Source organism: Eschrichtius robustus, chromosome 3, assembly GCF_028021215.1.
Source record: "Eschrichtius robustus isolate mEscRob2 chromosome 3, mEscRob2.pri, whole genome shotgun sequence".
Taxonomy (NCBI): Eukaryota; Metazoa; Chordata; class Mammalia; order Artiodactyla; family Eschrichtiidae; genus Eschrichtius; species Eschrichtius robustus.
This window is the reverse complement of record NC_090826.1, coordinates 130,183,503-130,200,198: the sequence shown is the minus strand read 5'-3', so window position 1 is coordinate 130,200,198 and position 16,696 is coordinate 130,183,503.

The following is a 16,696-nucleotide window of genomic DNA, read 5'->3' as shown; positions in this document are numbered from 1 at the left end:
AAGAAAATTGAAATCGTATCAAGTATCTTTTCTGACCACAACGCTATGAGACCAGATATCAATTACAGGAAAAAATCTGTAAGAAATACAAACACATGGAGGCTAAACAACACACTACTTAATAACCAAGAGATCACTGAAGAAATCAAAGAGGAAATCAAAAAATACCTAGAAACAAATGACAATGAAAACACAATGCCCCAAAACCTATGGGATGCAGCAAAAGCAGTTCTAAGAGGGAAATTTATAGCTATACAAGCCTACCTTAAGAAACAAGAAACATCTCAAATAAACAACCTAACCTTTCAGCTTAAAGCAATTAGAGAAAGAAGAACAAAAAATCCCCAAAGTTAGCAGAAGGAAAGAAATCATAAAGATCAGATCAGAAATAAATGAAAAAGACATGAAGGAAATGATAGCTACGATCAATAAAACTAAAAGCTAGTTCTTTGAGAAGATAAACAAAATTCATAAACCATTAGCCAGACTTACGAAGCAAAAAAGGGAGAAGACTCAAATCAATAGAATTAGAAATGAAAAAGGAGAAGTAACAACTGACACTGCAGAAATACAAAGGGTCAGGAGAGATTACTACAAGCAACTATATGTCAATAAAATGGACAACCTGGAAGAAATGGACAAATTCTTAGAAAAGAAAAACCTCCCGAGACTGAACCAGGAAGAAATAGAAAATAGAAACAGACCAATCACAAACACTGAAATTCAAACTGTGATTAAAAGTCTTCCAACAAACAAAAGCCCAGGACCAGATGGCTTCACAGGTGAATTCTACCAAACATTTAGAGAAGAGCTAACACCTATCCTTCTGAAACTCTTCCAAAATATAGCAGAGGGAGGAACACTCCCAAACACATTCTACGAGGCCACCATCACTCTGATACCAAAACCAGACAAACATGTCACAAAGAAAGAAAACTACAGGTCAATATCACTGATGAACATAGATGCAAAAATCCTCAACAAAATACTAGCAAACAGAATCCAACAGCACATTAAAAGGATCATACACTATGATCAAGTGGGGTTTATCCCAGGAATGCCAGGATTCTTCAATATACGCAAATCAATCAATGTGATACACCATATTAACGAATTGAAGGAGACGCAGAGAAAGCTTTTGACAAAATTCAACACCCATTTATGATAAAAACCCTGCAGAAAGTAGGCAGGGAACTTTCTGTAGAGGGAAAGTAGAGGGAACATTCCTCAACATAATAAAGGCCATATATGACAAACCCACAGCCAACATCGTCCTCAATGGTGAAAAACTGGAACCATTTCCACTAAGATCAGGAACAAGACAAGGTTGCCCACTCTCACCACTATTATTCAACAGAGTTTTGGAAGTTTTAGCCACAGCAATCAGAGAAGAAAAAGAAATAAAAGGAATCAAAATCGGAAAAGAAGAAGTAAAGCTGTCACTGTTTGAAAATGACATGATACTATACATAGAGAATCCTAAAGATGCTACCAGAAAACTACCAGAGGTAATCAATGAATTTGGTAAAGCAGCAGGATACAAAATTAATGCACAGAAATCTCTTGCCTTCCATACACTAATGATGAAAAATCTGAAAGTGAAATTAAGAAAACACTCCCATTTACCACTGCAACCAAAAGAATAAAATATCTAGGAATAAACCTACCTAAGGAGACAAAAGACCTGTATGCAGAAAATTATAAGACACTGATGAAAGAAATTAAAGATGATACAAATAGATGGAGAGATATACCATGTTCTTGGATTGGAAGAATCAACATTGTGAAAATGACTCTACTACCCAAAGCAATCTACAGATTCAATGCAATCCCTATCAAACTACCACTGCATTTTTCACAGAACTAGAACAAAAAATGTCACAATTTGTATGGAAACACAAAAGACCCCGAATAGCCAAAGCAATCTTGAGAAAGAAAAATGGAGCTGGAGGAATCAGGCTCCCTGACTTCAGACTATACTACAAAGCCACAGTAATCAAGATGGTATCGGACTGGCACTAAAGTAGAAATATAGATCAATGGAACAGGATAGAAAGCCCAGAGATAAACCCATGCACATATGGTCACCTTATCTTTGATAAAGGAGGCAAGAATATACAATGGAGAAAAGACAGCCTCTTCAATAAGTGGTGCTGGGAAAACTGGACAGCTACATGTAAAAGAATGAAATTAGAACACTCCCTAACACCATACACAAAAATAAACTCAAAATGGATTAAAGACCTAAATGTAAGGCCAGACACCACCAAACTCTTAGAGGAAAACATAGGCAGAACACTCTATGACATAAATCACAGCAAGATGCTTTTTGACCCACCTCCTAGAGAAATGGAAATAAAAACAAAAATAAACAAATGGGACCTAATGAAACTTAAAAGCTTTTGCACAGCAAAGGAAACCATAAACAAGACCAAAAGACAACCATCAGAATGGGAGAAAATATTTGCAAATGAAGCAACTGACAAAGGATTAATCTCCAAGATTTACAAGCAGCTCATGCAGCTCAATAACAAAAAAACCAACAACCCAATCCAATAATGGGCAGAAGACCTAAATAGACATTTCTCCAAAGAAGGTATACAGATTGCCAACAAACACATGAAAGAATGCTCAACATCATTAATCATTAGAGAAATGCAAATCAAAACTACAAGGAGGTATCATCTCACACCAGTCAGAATGGTCATCATCAAAAAATCTACAAACAATAAATGCTGGAGAGGGTGTGGAGAAAAGGGAACCCTCTTGCACGGTTGGTGGGAATGTAAATTGATACAGCCACTATGGAGAACAGTGTGGAGGTTCCTTAAAAAACTAAAAATAGAACTACCATACGACCCAGCAATCCCACTACTGGGCATATACCCTGAGAAAACCATAATTCAAAAAGAGTCATCTACCACAATGTTCATTGCAGCTCTATTTACAATAGCCAGGACATGGAAGCAACCTAAGTGTCCATCAACAGATAAATGGATAAAGAAGATGTGGCACATATATACAATGGAATATTACTCAGCCATAAAAAGGAATGAAACTGAGTTATTTGTAGTGAGGTGGATGGACCTAGAGACTGTCATACAGAGTGAAGCAAGTCGGAAAGAGAAAAACAAATACCATATGCTAACACATATATATGGAATCTAAAAAAAAAAAAGAAAGAAAGAAAAAAAAATGATCAGAAGAACCTAGGGGCAAGACGGCAATAAAGATGCAGACCTACTAGAGAATGGACTTGAGGATATGGGGAGGGGGAAGGGTAAGCTGGTACAAAGTGAGACAGTGGCATGGACATATATACACTACCAAACGTAAAATAGATAGCTAGTGGGAAGCAGCCGCGTAGCACAGGGAGATCAGCTTGGTGCTTTGTGACCACCTAGAGGGGTGGGATAGGGAGGGTGGGAGGGAGGGAGATGCAAGAGGGAACAGATATGGGCACATATGTATATGTATAACTGATTCACTTTGTTATAAAGCAGAAACTAAAACAGCATTGTAAAGCAATTATACTCCAATAAAGATGTTAAAAAAATAAAAAACTTTTAAAAATTTAAAAAAGTAAAATAAAATAAAAATAAACTCACAGTAGAAAAACCTAACAGTGAACTTAGCAAAGTCATCTTTAAGATGTTTGACTTTAAGGAAAATAGCTTGACTCATCCCAACCTGGGCAATGTTTTCTTGATACCTATTAGCTGGTGCTAGAGCTTATACCTGACTAATATGAGCACCATCTGAGTTTCTGACCTTGATCTTTTTCCTGACATCTGAGATCCTGAGGGATGATATGGAGTGAAAAATTTAGTTGTTCCTAGTACCTTTTGCAGATAATGTATAATCTTGGGAAATATTGCCTTGTTAGGTTTTTCAGTAGTTAAGTTTTATTCTGCATCACCTATAGATGCTTATGTGAAGCCCCTTCTGTTAGACAGCCTATTGTTTCTAATGACAGGACCAGCTGAGAATCTTGGATTTCTTTTCTAGAACTTATGCTGGTTTCTATTTGAAAAGTGGCATTTATTTACCCCCTATGGAGCTCTAATTTTACTATAATATCTCACTGCCACATTAACATAAAGGTCAGCACTTAGGGGGAAAGGTATCTCACAGGTATCTGACAAAAAGCATCAAAATAAAAGAAAAATGCTGCCAGGACAAAAACCATTTCCCTCCCAGAATTAACCAGAAAATAGTAACAAAGAAAGTAACCAGATGCTAACAAGTGATTATACCCACAGGTAGCATTTACACAAAAAAGAACTTTGCCATCTGATGTAATCCAAGGCATTTCAGGAAAATATGTAAGTGTGAGCTCTGCCTTAGAGGACCCTACATGAGCTACCACAGGTCTGTTTCAGTCTCTAAATCTGATTAATTACAAACTGAGTAGCAATCTACTGGGTAAGGTATTTTTAATAAATACCTTATATAATCCTCATAAGAACTGCATGGAGTAAATTTTATTGCCTTGATTTTACAAATGATAAGATGAAGTTCAAAAAAGTTAGATGATTCACCTAAAGTCACACAGCCTGTAAAAGGAAAATCTGGAACTTCCTCTGGGATCTTGAGATCCAAACTGAATTCCCTTCCCACTGAACTAGGACTGGTTTCCACACATGAGGGCACAATTCCTTTGTGTCCAGACAGATGTAAGCAGACTACTGCTCAAGTTGTGACTGAATAATTTGAAATACGGGCACAAGAAATGGAAGAAAAAGAGTAGAAGAGGGAGCAATGTGGCAGAAGGGATTTTTTTAAGTTTAAGAACAGTGATTAATGGTTTCTAAAAAGTTGAATTAAAGATAATAGCAATTTTCTTAAAAACTTTCTTTGTAATAGTTCTACATACTTCATTGTCTTTATCTGTCTTATTTATTCAAATTTCAGATCTTTCCATTTCTAACCCGGTACACCAATCAGGAAGTAACTGGTATCAATTCTTAAGTGGAAAAATATTTAGACAGTAAGAAATTTAGATCATCATATACTTGTAGAAGTGTACTAAGTTTGCCTGGAATTAAGTAATTCTTCTCACTCTCGGATGAGTACAGGTTGAAGTTAAATTAAGCTCTCTGAAGCCTACTTTGATAATGTCAAGTAACAAGACTTGGCTGAGAATCATTTCTTTTATAGTTGCCCCTAATTTCTTCCATTTCTTTAATCATTTCCACATGAAAAATGTTTTTTTCTTCTGGTTATTTTTAATGATAGAAAGCATCACTGAATATTAACAATTTACTAGATATGGTGCTGAATAGAAGGAAAATAAGAAAAATTGGAGAGAAGATAGCCAGATTATGAAAGATCCAACTCAAACTACACTGTAAAGCTATGTTCTCTTTACTGCATTGATGCATCTTTCAAGGCTGTTGTGCCAGCATCACATCTTTTGTCTGATTTCTCTACCTCTGCATATTATAGTTACTTCTCAGTCATTTCACCCCCACTTCCAATTAAAAATCACAAAAGAATCACAGAATCTAATAATTTTGAGTCAAAAGGGACCTCTGAGATGTCATCTGCTTCCATGATGCATATAAAGGTAGCAGTGATAGCTATTTGTTGCAACATTTGCAAAGTTGGGATTCGAATTTTCTTTTTTTAAATAAGGTATAATTCAGAGATGGCAAATAAGGGTGAATCAAGAATCCCTCTGAAAACCCTCACATGTAAATTCAGCTTGTTAGAAGTAAAGGGATGAGATAAAGGGAAGGGAGAGAAGCATATCCATAATTTCCTTACATGTCGTGAGTTACTATAAAGTACTGAAGAGTAAGAGTACTGGGAGATGTGTGCGTCATATAGAGAAATACCTATTATAAAATGGCCATTAAGAGACTTCATGGCTATAAGTAATGTTTTAAGTTTGCTTTTGGCTCTGCTCCCCCTTTCTGTAGGATACTGTTTCTATATTGATCCAGTCAATGAAAAAAAGCAGCTTGTTGACACCTGTCAAATGTGTGGTAATGTAGAAATGAGAAGAAAATAGTTTACATAGCCCAAGCCAACTCTCATATTTCAAAAGGAAAATAAAAAATATAACTTTCAATACCTCATCCAAATCCTCTCATCTCAGCTTCTCAAATAAAAGTACACAGTCCTTTCAAAGACTATTTTGGAATACCTCACTTTGATTAGGCCTGTTTCCACCAAGAAATGCTCACGGAATACATCTGCTGGGTATGCAATGTCCACATCAGATAAATGAGAATGTTAATGAAGCTTACCATTTTGAAGGAGTTGGACACCAGATAGTCTGTTATTCCTGGAGCCAGAAGCCCTGCGTAGTGATCAGCTGGATTCTTGCCCTCTGCCGCCCTTAACAAGAAGAAAAGTCTATTCCTTCCCAGCACCACTCTGACGTTCTCTCTTCCCTGGTTCTCATCACCACCTCCAAAGCGCACTTTGCAGCCAAAGCAGCCACTACCCTCTTCTCTCTGCCAGTGTGATAAAGCACAAAACCCAACTGACACCCAATATTTCAATGAAGTCCATACTGATTGCCTGGTAACAAAAACCAAAATATAAACAATGCAGTCATGTTCCATTCTAGAGAAGTTAGGTCATTCATTGAATTTCAGCAGGATATGAGCTATGCCTCTCCAGACGTCTGCAGTTACTTCAATCTTAAATGTTAGAAAGAAAACAAATCTTTAGGGCAGGCCTTGCATGAAAGCAGTGGACCCCTTCAGTGTGATTTGGGGCCCTAAAAGGGATGGTGGGGATTGGGGGAGGATGTCAGGGATCTGAAAAATGGAAGAATAAATAATGTAGAATCGCAGAGCTACTAGAAACTTCAGAGATCACCTGACCCAACTGCTTAATTTTTACAGATGAGAAGACAGAGTGCCATAGACTTTAAGAGATTGTTCAAGATCACCTTGCTGGTTAGAAGTTGCCAACTGTACAGCAGAAGCTAACACAACACTGTAAAGAAACTATACTCCAATAAAAATTAATTTAAAAAAAGAAGTTGCCAAGAGTTAATTCTCCAATGCAGCAATATTTAGGCTTATTTTTTAATTATATTACTTCTGCATAAAAAAAAAGTCATACTATTAATACCACACCAACCATATGCTATATACCATATAACCAAATTCCTTTTTCTTTTACACTAATAACTAGACCTTGTTTTTGACCCACTTCATATCTTACCATTCTCTTTTATCTGGAAGACATGTGACCTCCTAATCTTCTCATTTCATCTCCTTGGTTTAATGAATTTGGAAGTGACTTCTGGCCCCGCACTGGGCTCTGACCTTGCCCCTGCTGTTCATTCACTCTCTGCTTAATCTTTCAGCTCGACATACGATGCCCCAAATAGCTTCCATTTTCCATCTCCAACTTTGTTTCTCCATTCACCTCCTGGGGCACTCAGAAATAAGTTAGGTAGAGCCCTGCTTCTCTCCCAATCTCTGTCTGAGCTTGCAGAAAACCTCATAGGATGGGCGCTACATTTGAAAGGATTCAGGGAGATAATGATCAGCATGGATTCCTTGCACTGGGAACAACTCCTGGATTACAGACCCCTCATAACAAGGACCTCTACCCAGAAGTCCTAGTGTAAGTTCGTACACCAACAACTCTGACCCCAGAACCAATGCAATGGAGATGCACAAAAATCTGAGTTGCCACACCCTCAACAAATATTCCCTCAAAAATGTAACCTATCCCAAGCTGTGGCTGACTCTAAAAGAACGCAAGTGCCTCTTCCCCACAGGTGTCTCTCCAGAAGGCATCTTGGGACCAGTTGTCTTCACCACACTGCAGCCCACCATACCTCGCATTTTTGGTATCCTCTCTCGTGTCCTAAGCCCCTTCATGAATGATTTAATCTCTTCTATACCTCCATCATTGGAACTGCTCTGTGCTTCCCCTCCTTTGTGCCTTCCCTAATAACCCTTTCCACAGGACCTCTCCTCATTTTCAGTCACTCCCTAGGCACATCCACAACTGTGTCTCTCAGAATTGCTCCAGATTCAAAAGATTAAAGTCAGTCACCCCAGTCTCTTTTACTCTTCCTTCCATTTCTCTCACTCAGCTACCCTCCCTATACCTGCTTTTTATCCTAACCAGATCCACCAATCTAAAGACCCTCTCAGATTTCTCCCAGTTAGCCCTTTCAGTCTCATGTCCTTCCCTATCTGGCACATTGCTCTTAAAAAAAAAAAAAAAAGTGCAGCCCACCATTCCTGGGCAATTCCATCCATTCCTATTGGATGAGACAATATCAAATATTTTGTCTCCAGCCCAGATATCCCTCTTAAACTCTAGGTTGATGCATTAAACTAACTGGCCTTTTCTTGCTGAAGATTTCATAGACACCAAAAATTCAACGTCTCCATAACTGAACCAAGTATTTCCCTAATAGACTTGTTTTCCTGAAATAGAGTGAGGTTCTGGCATCCAATAGGGAGAAAACTGCTTTCATCAATACAACGACAACTGCCTGCCTGTTGAATAACGTAAATAGAAAATCCAAATCATAAAGTATGCTTCATGACTGCCTTCCACTGCTGCTCCTACCTCAAGAATGCACAGACTCAGATCCTTAGACAGTTATCGCAATAACTCTTAAGTAGGGCTGCTTTCAGACAATAGTGACAGAATTAACCAAAAAGATTGCAACTGTAAAAGCTACCCACTGTCATGCACACATTGTCTGGTTAACCACATTTTGGGTCTTTCCACTGTGAATCCTGATAGACTTGCTCTCTCATATGACCTGATAAACTTCCTTCACCTCTTTAGTCTAGCATTTCAGATACAGCTTGCCTATAATCTTTGCTCCTGGAGTAGTTTCTGTTCAATCATCCAGCCCAAGCCACACATTCCTTATAAGTTATTTTTCTATTGTCCGGTGACCCACCTAAGAAACCAATGGTTGCAAATTATTAATTACCTAATCTTTACTTATTCATTGCCTGGGTCCTTCAATAGAATATAAGCTCCATAAAGACAATAACATTTTTATTTACCATGTTTGTATCTTCAGTGCCTGGAACAGTAGTTGGTGCATAGTAAGTGGCCAACAAGTAAATAGTTGTTGAGTACACAGGAAAAAAAAAAAAAAAGATGGCTTTCAGGCTTGTAATTGGCAACTGATGGTTAGAGAAGAAATGAATAAAAGGATGTTACTTTAGACTTTTAACAGCCTAAAATTAAGAAAGATGAAAATAAGAAATACTGAGGAGGAAAAAAGTCGAAGTGTAAATATGTATAGCAAGCAAATAAGTATACTGAATTCATAAGTATAAATAAGAGATTTGGTGGTGAAAAACTTTAAGGTAGGGAACATGAAAAGAACTAAGTAGTCAGAAAAAAGGTTTGTGAAAGAAAATGTGGAGAAGAAGGTCAGGAACTAGAACAATACCTAGGTAATTAAGAAATATAAAACTCTGCATCTTGATAATGAAGCTCTCCTTGGTTGGGGCTTGAACCTATTATAATTTCAGCTATCATTTACTGAGCTTTAATTATGCACCTTACACTCTGATAAATGCTTTGCACACAGAACTGCAAAGAAAACACACTTGGGACAACCAGGCAAAGAAATCTGGGATGATATCAACGAGAGCATGAATAATGACAACTGAATGGAGAGAAACCAGATCTGGAGAATTCCCAATGTAAGACTTACGACTGAAAGTGTACAAAACTAAATTATGTAACTACACCCTGGTACTAGGATTCTTTGGGCTATAGTAATGCAATTCATTGAATTCTCAATTGTGGGCAAACTGTGGTGCTTCCTGTTGCTCATTAATCATTCTGCAACGTCTATAGCACCCACTTTGTGAAAGGTAATGGGAAGACAGAAATGCATGGGACAAGCCTCTGCACCAGAGGCAGAGACCTAAAGGAAACTATATGATTAAAAGGCAAGGAAAATGATGCCTACCTAAGACCCCAAAGTAGAAGTGACTCCCTGACCATAGCAGTAATAATGATAACATTTGGGAAGGACTTTTACATGAGCAAGATCAGACATGAGGTTTTTCAGGGAGGGGGATTTGGGGGAGGGCACCTTTTGTTTCAGCACCAAAGACAAGCTCTGAGCACGTGTTCTTGTCTGAGGAACTGAGGTTATCGTGGGCTTTTTCAACCTCTTATCCTACTTGGACAACTACATCTTTTCCTTTTCTTTCCTCCAGTCTTTAGGACCAGGGAGAACTTTCTTCTGATCTCAGTTCCTCCTATCTCCTTGTAGACCTTGTTCTGCTGATGATTCAACTTCTCTTGCTACCATTCCCCAATGTCTCTATTGTCTATAAACTTGGCCATGTCCTTCCCATCCAAAACATACTTAACATTACACAGCATCCAAGCAAGACACTGCCCTATCTTTTTTCCTCTTCTTTGAGGTCAAGCTTATAGAAGGAGCAGATTATGCCTCCTGTTTTAGTTTTATGTCCTCAGCCCCATCACTCAGCAGAAACCACTCCAGCAATGCCAACAAAACCCCTAACTGTCAAATGCAAAGGGATATTTTCAATGCTTATCTAATTGATTATGCTACTGCATAGTTTCCCAAAGAGTGTTCCTTGTGACTCCAGTTCTGTGTGCTATTATTAAGAGTAGTTATGTAAGAAGAACAGGGAGAGATTTAAGGTCAAATAAGCTTTGGAAACTTTACATTAGAAATTAAAAGTTATAGGCTTCTTTATAGCAAGACTTCTCAGAGACATTAATATGCTAAATTGTTTTGTGATTCTGCAAGAGAAGTATATAGATTTCAACATTTCTCCCACTTAGTTGACCACAGGATCTTTTTCCAGATAGTATTTCATGGGAGGATTATTCCTTGGAACAGCCTTGGAGAAACACTTCTTATTTTTGACACAGGTGACCATTACTTTCAATATTTTTTCCTCCTTTGATTCTATGATACCCTGTTTCTGCTCTCTTCTTTCTGTTCTCAAATTTTCTTTCTCTACTCAACCTTTAAACATTAGTATTTTCCTTGCTTTTGTACTAGGTTTCTTCCTATGTACGTTCTTTTTGGATGATCTCATTTGCCATCCTGATTTTAGTACTTACTGTGAACTGATGATCCCCAAATCTATATTTTTAACAAAGATCTCTCCACTGCATTCTCCACATGCCGTATATCTTAAGGTCTCCTTAACTTTTCCACTTGAATATATTCCAAGTATCTCTATGTCCAAAGTTTTTCCCCAAGCCCTGATCCTTTTCTTGTGTTTCCTATTATACTGAGGGGCACCACTAAACATGCAATCATCTAAGCTAGAAATCATCTAAGCCTTTTCCTGCCTTGCTCTTCACATGTTACCAGTCATCAAATCCCATAGATATCCAAACTATCTTAATCCTATATAAACTATTCAAGTTTCTTCATTTATTGAGCAAATATTTACATATTGAGTACTATCTACATACTAGGCACAAGTCTAAGTGCTTTGGACACAGCATCTAACAAAGTAGATTAGATCCCTTCTACCATAGGACTTACATTTTGGTAGTGAGAACATAAACCATATATCTGTGTTATAGGCTGAATGTGTCCCCCAGTCCAAATTCATATGTTGAAGTCTTAACCCCCAGTATCTCAGAATGTGACTGTATTTGGAGACAGGATCTTTAAAGAGGTAATTCAGTTAAAATTAGGTCATTAGTGTGGGCCCTAATCTGACTGGTGTCCCTATAAGAGGAGGAGTTTAGGACACAGACATGTACAGAGGGAAGACCATGTAAAGAAACATGGAGAAGATGGCCATCTACAAGTCAAGGAGAGAAGCATCAGAAGAAATCAACCCTACTGACACCTTGATCTTGGACTTTCAGCCTACGGAACTGTGAGAAAATAAATTTTTGTTGTTTAAGCCACCAATCTCTAGTACTCTGTTTTGGCAGCCCTAGCATATTAACATGTCATGTAAACAAATTTTTAAAAAGAAAAATTTAGATGGTGAAAATTGCTATGAAGGAAATAAAACAGAGAGATTTGATAGCAAGGACAAAAGCTCAGAGACAGGGACCAGCCTAGCACATTCTAGGGGGGAAGAAAAAATTGGGATAGAAGGTCAAGATGGCAGGAGATGAGGTCAGAGAGAGAGGCAGGACCAGATCCCAAAAGGCTTTTTTGCCTATTTTTCTACTTAAGGTTTTCATCTTTTTTTGTATTATTTTTAGGATGATTTGAATATTAATTGTATTAATTGTCTAACTGTTATGACAGTCAAACCCAGCCATCTTTTTCTCTATGGATTCTGAATTTAGTGCCAGGCTTAAGAAGTCCTCTTTGTTACCCTAAGATTATAGACATATCCATAATGCTGGTGACCAGAACGGGCTAATCCCTGTCCCCAACTCTTCTCTGGGCTGTAATCATTGAGTAAATTCATGGTGAGCCAAATCAGGAGCAAATATTTATTAATGAATGCCCAATAACTCCCATAGTACTGAGCTCCCTGCCAAAACACTCATCTTGGACCTGAAGCCAAAATGGGGCTTTTCTAAGTCCAGAGCTTGGGAGAGTCAATCAAGTCTGTTAAGAAGATGACATAAATTCTTACCCAGCTGCCAGCTGCTCCACAGGCCCATCAACAGTAGGACACAGAGGCCAAGAAAGCCCAGGAGAGTGAAGGTACCTCTGGGCCTGCTCCAGAAAGCAAACTCCAGCACTGACCCAGCTACAACTGTTATACAAAAGGAGGAAGAGGAGGGAGCACACTGTCCTTACCTACCCATGTTGTAGTCAGCGCAGGAGTGAGGACCCAGTCCAGAGGACCTCAGACTCTTACCCATAAGATTAGCTACTCCTCCTCCCTTGGAGATAAGCATGTAAGGGATGGAAAGAAACACAGAAACCCCCTCTCAGGTACTTCCCAGAAAGGATGGAAGGGTTGGTGGCACTTCCTTTTCAGAGGGGCCACAGAAGAATATGGAGTGGGGAGTAAAAGAGTCTTCTGCTAGAATCCACCTAAATTTTCTGTTATTAATTTCAGAAATGATCACACTTTCAGGTTTTATACTAATAAATAAACATGCAGGCACATTCAGCCCACTCCTCCACAAAGCTGCAGTTACCTGGTAGGTTGAGGCTGATGAGTGGGAAAAGGTTGTGAGCCATCCTGAAGGGCCATTTCTAGGAGCTAGGTGAAATTGGCTATTTTAAAAGACTCTGCTGCACCTAGAACATCACAGGCCCTCAGAATTTGCTTGAAACTTACATAGACTTGTGCCTATTTGGTTCATCAGCAACCATAGCCAGAACAGCAACAGCAGCAGAAGCAGCAGTAAACGTTTATGGACCATCTACTGGGCACAAGCTGTAGGGTGCTGGGGAGAAAAGAGTGTAAAGTTCTGTCCCCAACTTCAAAGTCTAGTCAGGGAAATCACTGTGCTCAGAACCTGCCTTGTTAATAGATTTTTCTCTTTTAGGAAGTAGTTTTTTATACCAGCAAACCTACTGGCCTTTACTACAAGATGAAAGGGTGCAAGGAAATTTTCCAAGAAATTATCTGGTGCACAGATATAACTGAAATCCATATGGTAGGTAGAATTCTAAAGATGGGCCTCCTCCCACCCCAAGATCCATCCCCTGGCTATTCGACATTAACTTAGGCACTGCTATGAAGAGATTTTGCAGATGGAATTAAGTTTATTCATCAGCTGACCTTAAAATAGGAAGATTATCCTGGATTATCTGGGTAGGCCAAGTGTAATCACATGAGCCCTTAAAAGCAGAAGTGGAGGTAGGAGAGTCAGAGAGGTGTGGCAGAAGAGGTAAGCAGAGACCAGATGAGGCAGAAGGGAAGGTCAGAGAGATTAGAAACATGAGAAGGACTTGACCCATGGTTGCTGGCTTTGAAGATGGAGGAGGGGCACCATGAGTCGGAGAATGCAGGTGGCCCCTAGAAACTAGTACACACTCTTTCCGACTGCCAACAAGGAAACAGATACCTCAGGCCAACAACTACCTGCAACTGGACCTGGCCAAATCCTGAATGAGCCTGGAAGCAAGCTCATGCCCAGAGCCTCCAGATGCTTGCTGATGCCTTGTCTCAGCCCTGAGAGACTCAAAGCAGTCTTGGATGCTGTGACTGGATCTCTGTGCTACAGAACTATGAGATAATAAGTGGGTGCTAAGCTGCTAAATTTGTGATAATTTGTTATGGCAACAGGAGAAAACTGATACAGCGCAAGAAAGTTACTCAACCAACCTAAGCCCAACCCTAAGTTGGGTTTAGCTGGAACCCAACTAAACCTCTCAGTGTTGGTCAGGATGTGCCCCAGGATGTCTGTGTATGTGAACCAAAAGAGCTTTCTGCTAGAGCCATATCCACAGAGACCAAGTATAGATGAAGAACCACTGCAGAAAACGGAGGTGTCTGGACCACCAAGGGCATCACTGCTGCAGTGGACAAGCACCACTGGAGAGGTGTGCAGGACTGGTCTTCCACAGCAGTCCTGAGTAGTCGTGGGCAAGGAACTGACCAGACCCTAGTTCTCTCTACATCTAGCATTGGAAATGGGCTGAGTCCCTCTTTGCACCGAGCTCACCCTGAAGTTCCTAGGCAATTTAAGTAGGAGAACCTCAAAAGAAAAATTTTGGTCTTCTTGCTGAGAAAATGTGTAGCAGTTCAAGCAAATAATTAAAAAGCAAAAATATGTCCCATGTTTCAATACAAAGTGTGTTGAGTAACTCATTAACTGAAGAGAAAGATAGTAGGAAGATAATGGACAGAGGAGAGGAAGGAGAGCTTCAGAATGGAAGAAATCTAACATGAAAAAGTAAACGATTCATTTATGCACATTTTGATTTTTCTTTAATCAATAACCCCCAGCCCTGCAGCAATGCAAGCCAGTTAGGTCAGCTGGCCAGGAGAGCAACCACTGAGAGATAGATGGTTTTCTGTGACGTGATTCCACTTTAGAAATTCAGAGCCTGGAGAACAGAGCAGCATTTCTGCTCTGTGTACTGAGTCATGGGTGGGGGTGAGAGGATACCCTTCCAGTACGTAATTAAAGCACCGTGGGGGTGTTTGATCAAACTTCTTAGATAAACAGGATCTACATGTGAGAACACTTTCAAAGCTTGCATGTGGAGCTGCGCTAGAGACAGAGCAGCAGGTGGGCAGCCAGCCAACCACTCACACAGGACTGGAACTGATGATGTTCTGAAGCCTATGGGGCTCCTTGCAACTTCCCCCATTCGCTCAGCCCACTCAGACACAAACCTAAGTGAGGTGCCTCTCACCTGTGGGCTGCCACTACACAAACCCCAACTGCACATCTGATCTAATCTGCAGAGGGCCTTTCATATAGAGAACACGCTTGCTCAAGCACACCTCCCTCATGGGAAAATGGCATCTCTGCTCAAGAGCGTGATTTTCTCTTGGGAACTCTCAAATTGTCTGCTCTCACTACAACAATAGAATCATGGACTTGTTTAGAAAGCTGACAGCCATCTCTATCTACTCATCAAGTCAACTGTTTGACCCAAGGGATCTATGAGTATTGTGATCATCCTATTGTACTCCAGGCCCCCGTCTGCCCATGATGGATAGCAGTTAAGAGTGCCTTTGATCTCTTCAGCCCCTGAACTTTGTTGACATGGGCTCCAAGCCCTCAAGTCTTACCCTTTCCCTGGTACCCCAGGGTCTCCTGTTCCACTGAATGCATGCTGACCTCTCTCACTGAGAGAGGTCAAAAAACTCTATCCTTATAGTTGTTGCTCCGTTCAACACAAGTGTGACCACTTGACAGTGAGCCCTTGCTCCCACCAGAACTAAGAAACCAGCCCTTGGCAGCTGCAAGCCTGGCCATTATGACTTCTACTTCCCGACCCCTGTCATTGCTGATCCACTGCCCCAGCTCAGAGTCAATCCCCAAAGAAGGCCTGGTATTGTAATTCACAGTGTTCTTTACCAAAGAACCAGGGAAATGTTTCCCAAGGCCAGGCCAGAATGCAGAAAGTAACACCATCTTGAGATCAACCCCAAAGTGATCCTCCCGGACACCCTAGGTAAATAGTCTTCCTTTACATGGTACCAGGCATTGTTCTACTCTTGTCTAAAAGTGGTAGGCATTCATGCCAATGAGCAGGCCACTTCTTGAGCAAGCGTGGTGTTATAGATGCTCTAGATTACAGCACAAAGTAAGGACAGTTTTTGGTAAACCATAATTGTTGGAAAGAACCAAGGAATTCCCCAGCTGGGATTAGGGGTAACACCTCCTAAAGCCTTACTGTGGATTCTTTTGATTGAGCTTAAAGGGAAGGGAAAAACAGACTGTTCATTTGGTTATTTGGTTTTCCCTTCTGACAAGCTGCCAGATCATTACTTTCATGAAGCATTTGCTGTCCCAAGGCAACTATGCTTTCTGTGTAGAACCCTAGAGAGTGATAAGGCTAACTGCAAACAAAACAAGAATCTTCATGGAAAAAAAAAGCAAAAAATTACCTGAAATAATCACATTGTATCAGCAAGCAAGTTTATAACCTAGAACAGTAAAGGTCGAAAGCAAAATAATATATTAAGTTAATAACATGGAAAAGCTTTGAAGTAGTTTCGTCCTGACAATGCCCCAGGGTACTCTATTACAAGAAAACACCTAGGTTCTTTAGAAATTTCCCAAGGTCAATGGCAGAACCAAGAAAAAAACCTCACTTTTATCATTTATGCATATGATAAATCTGGGA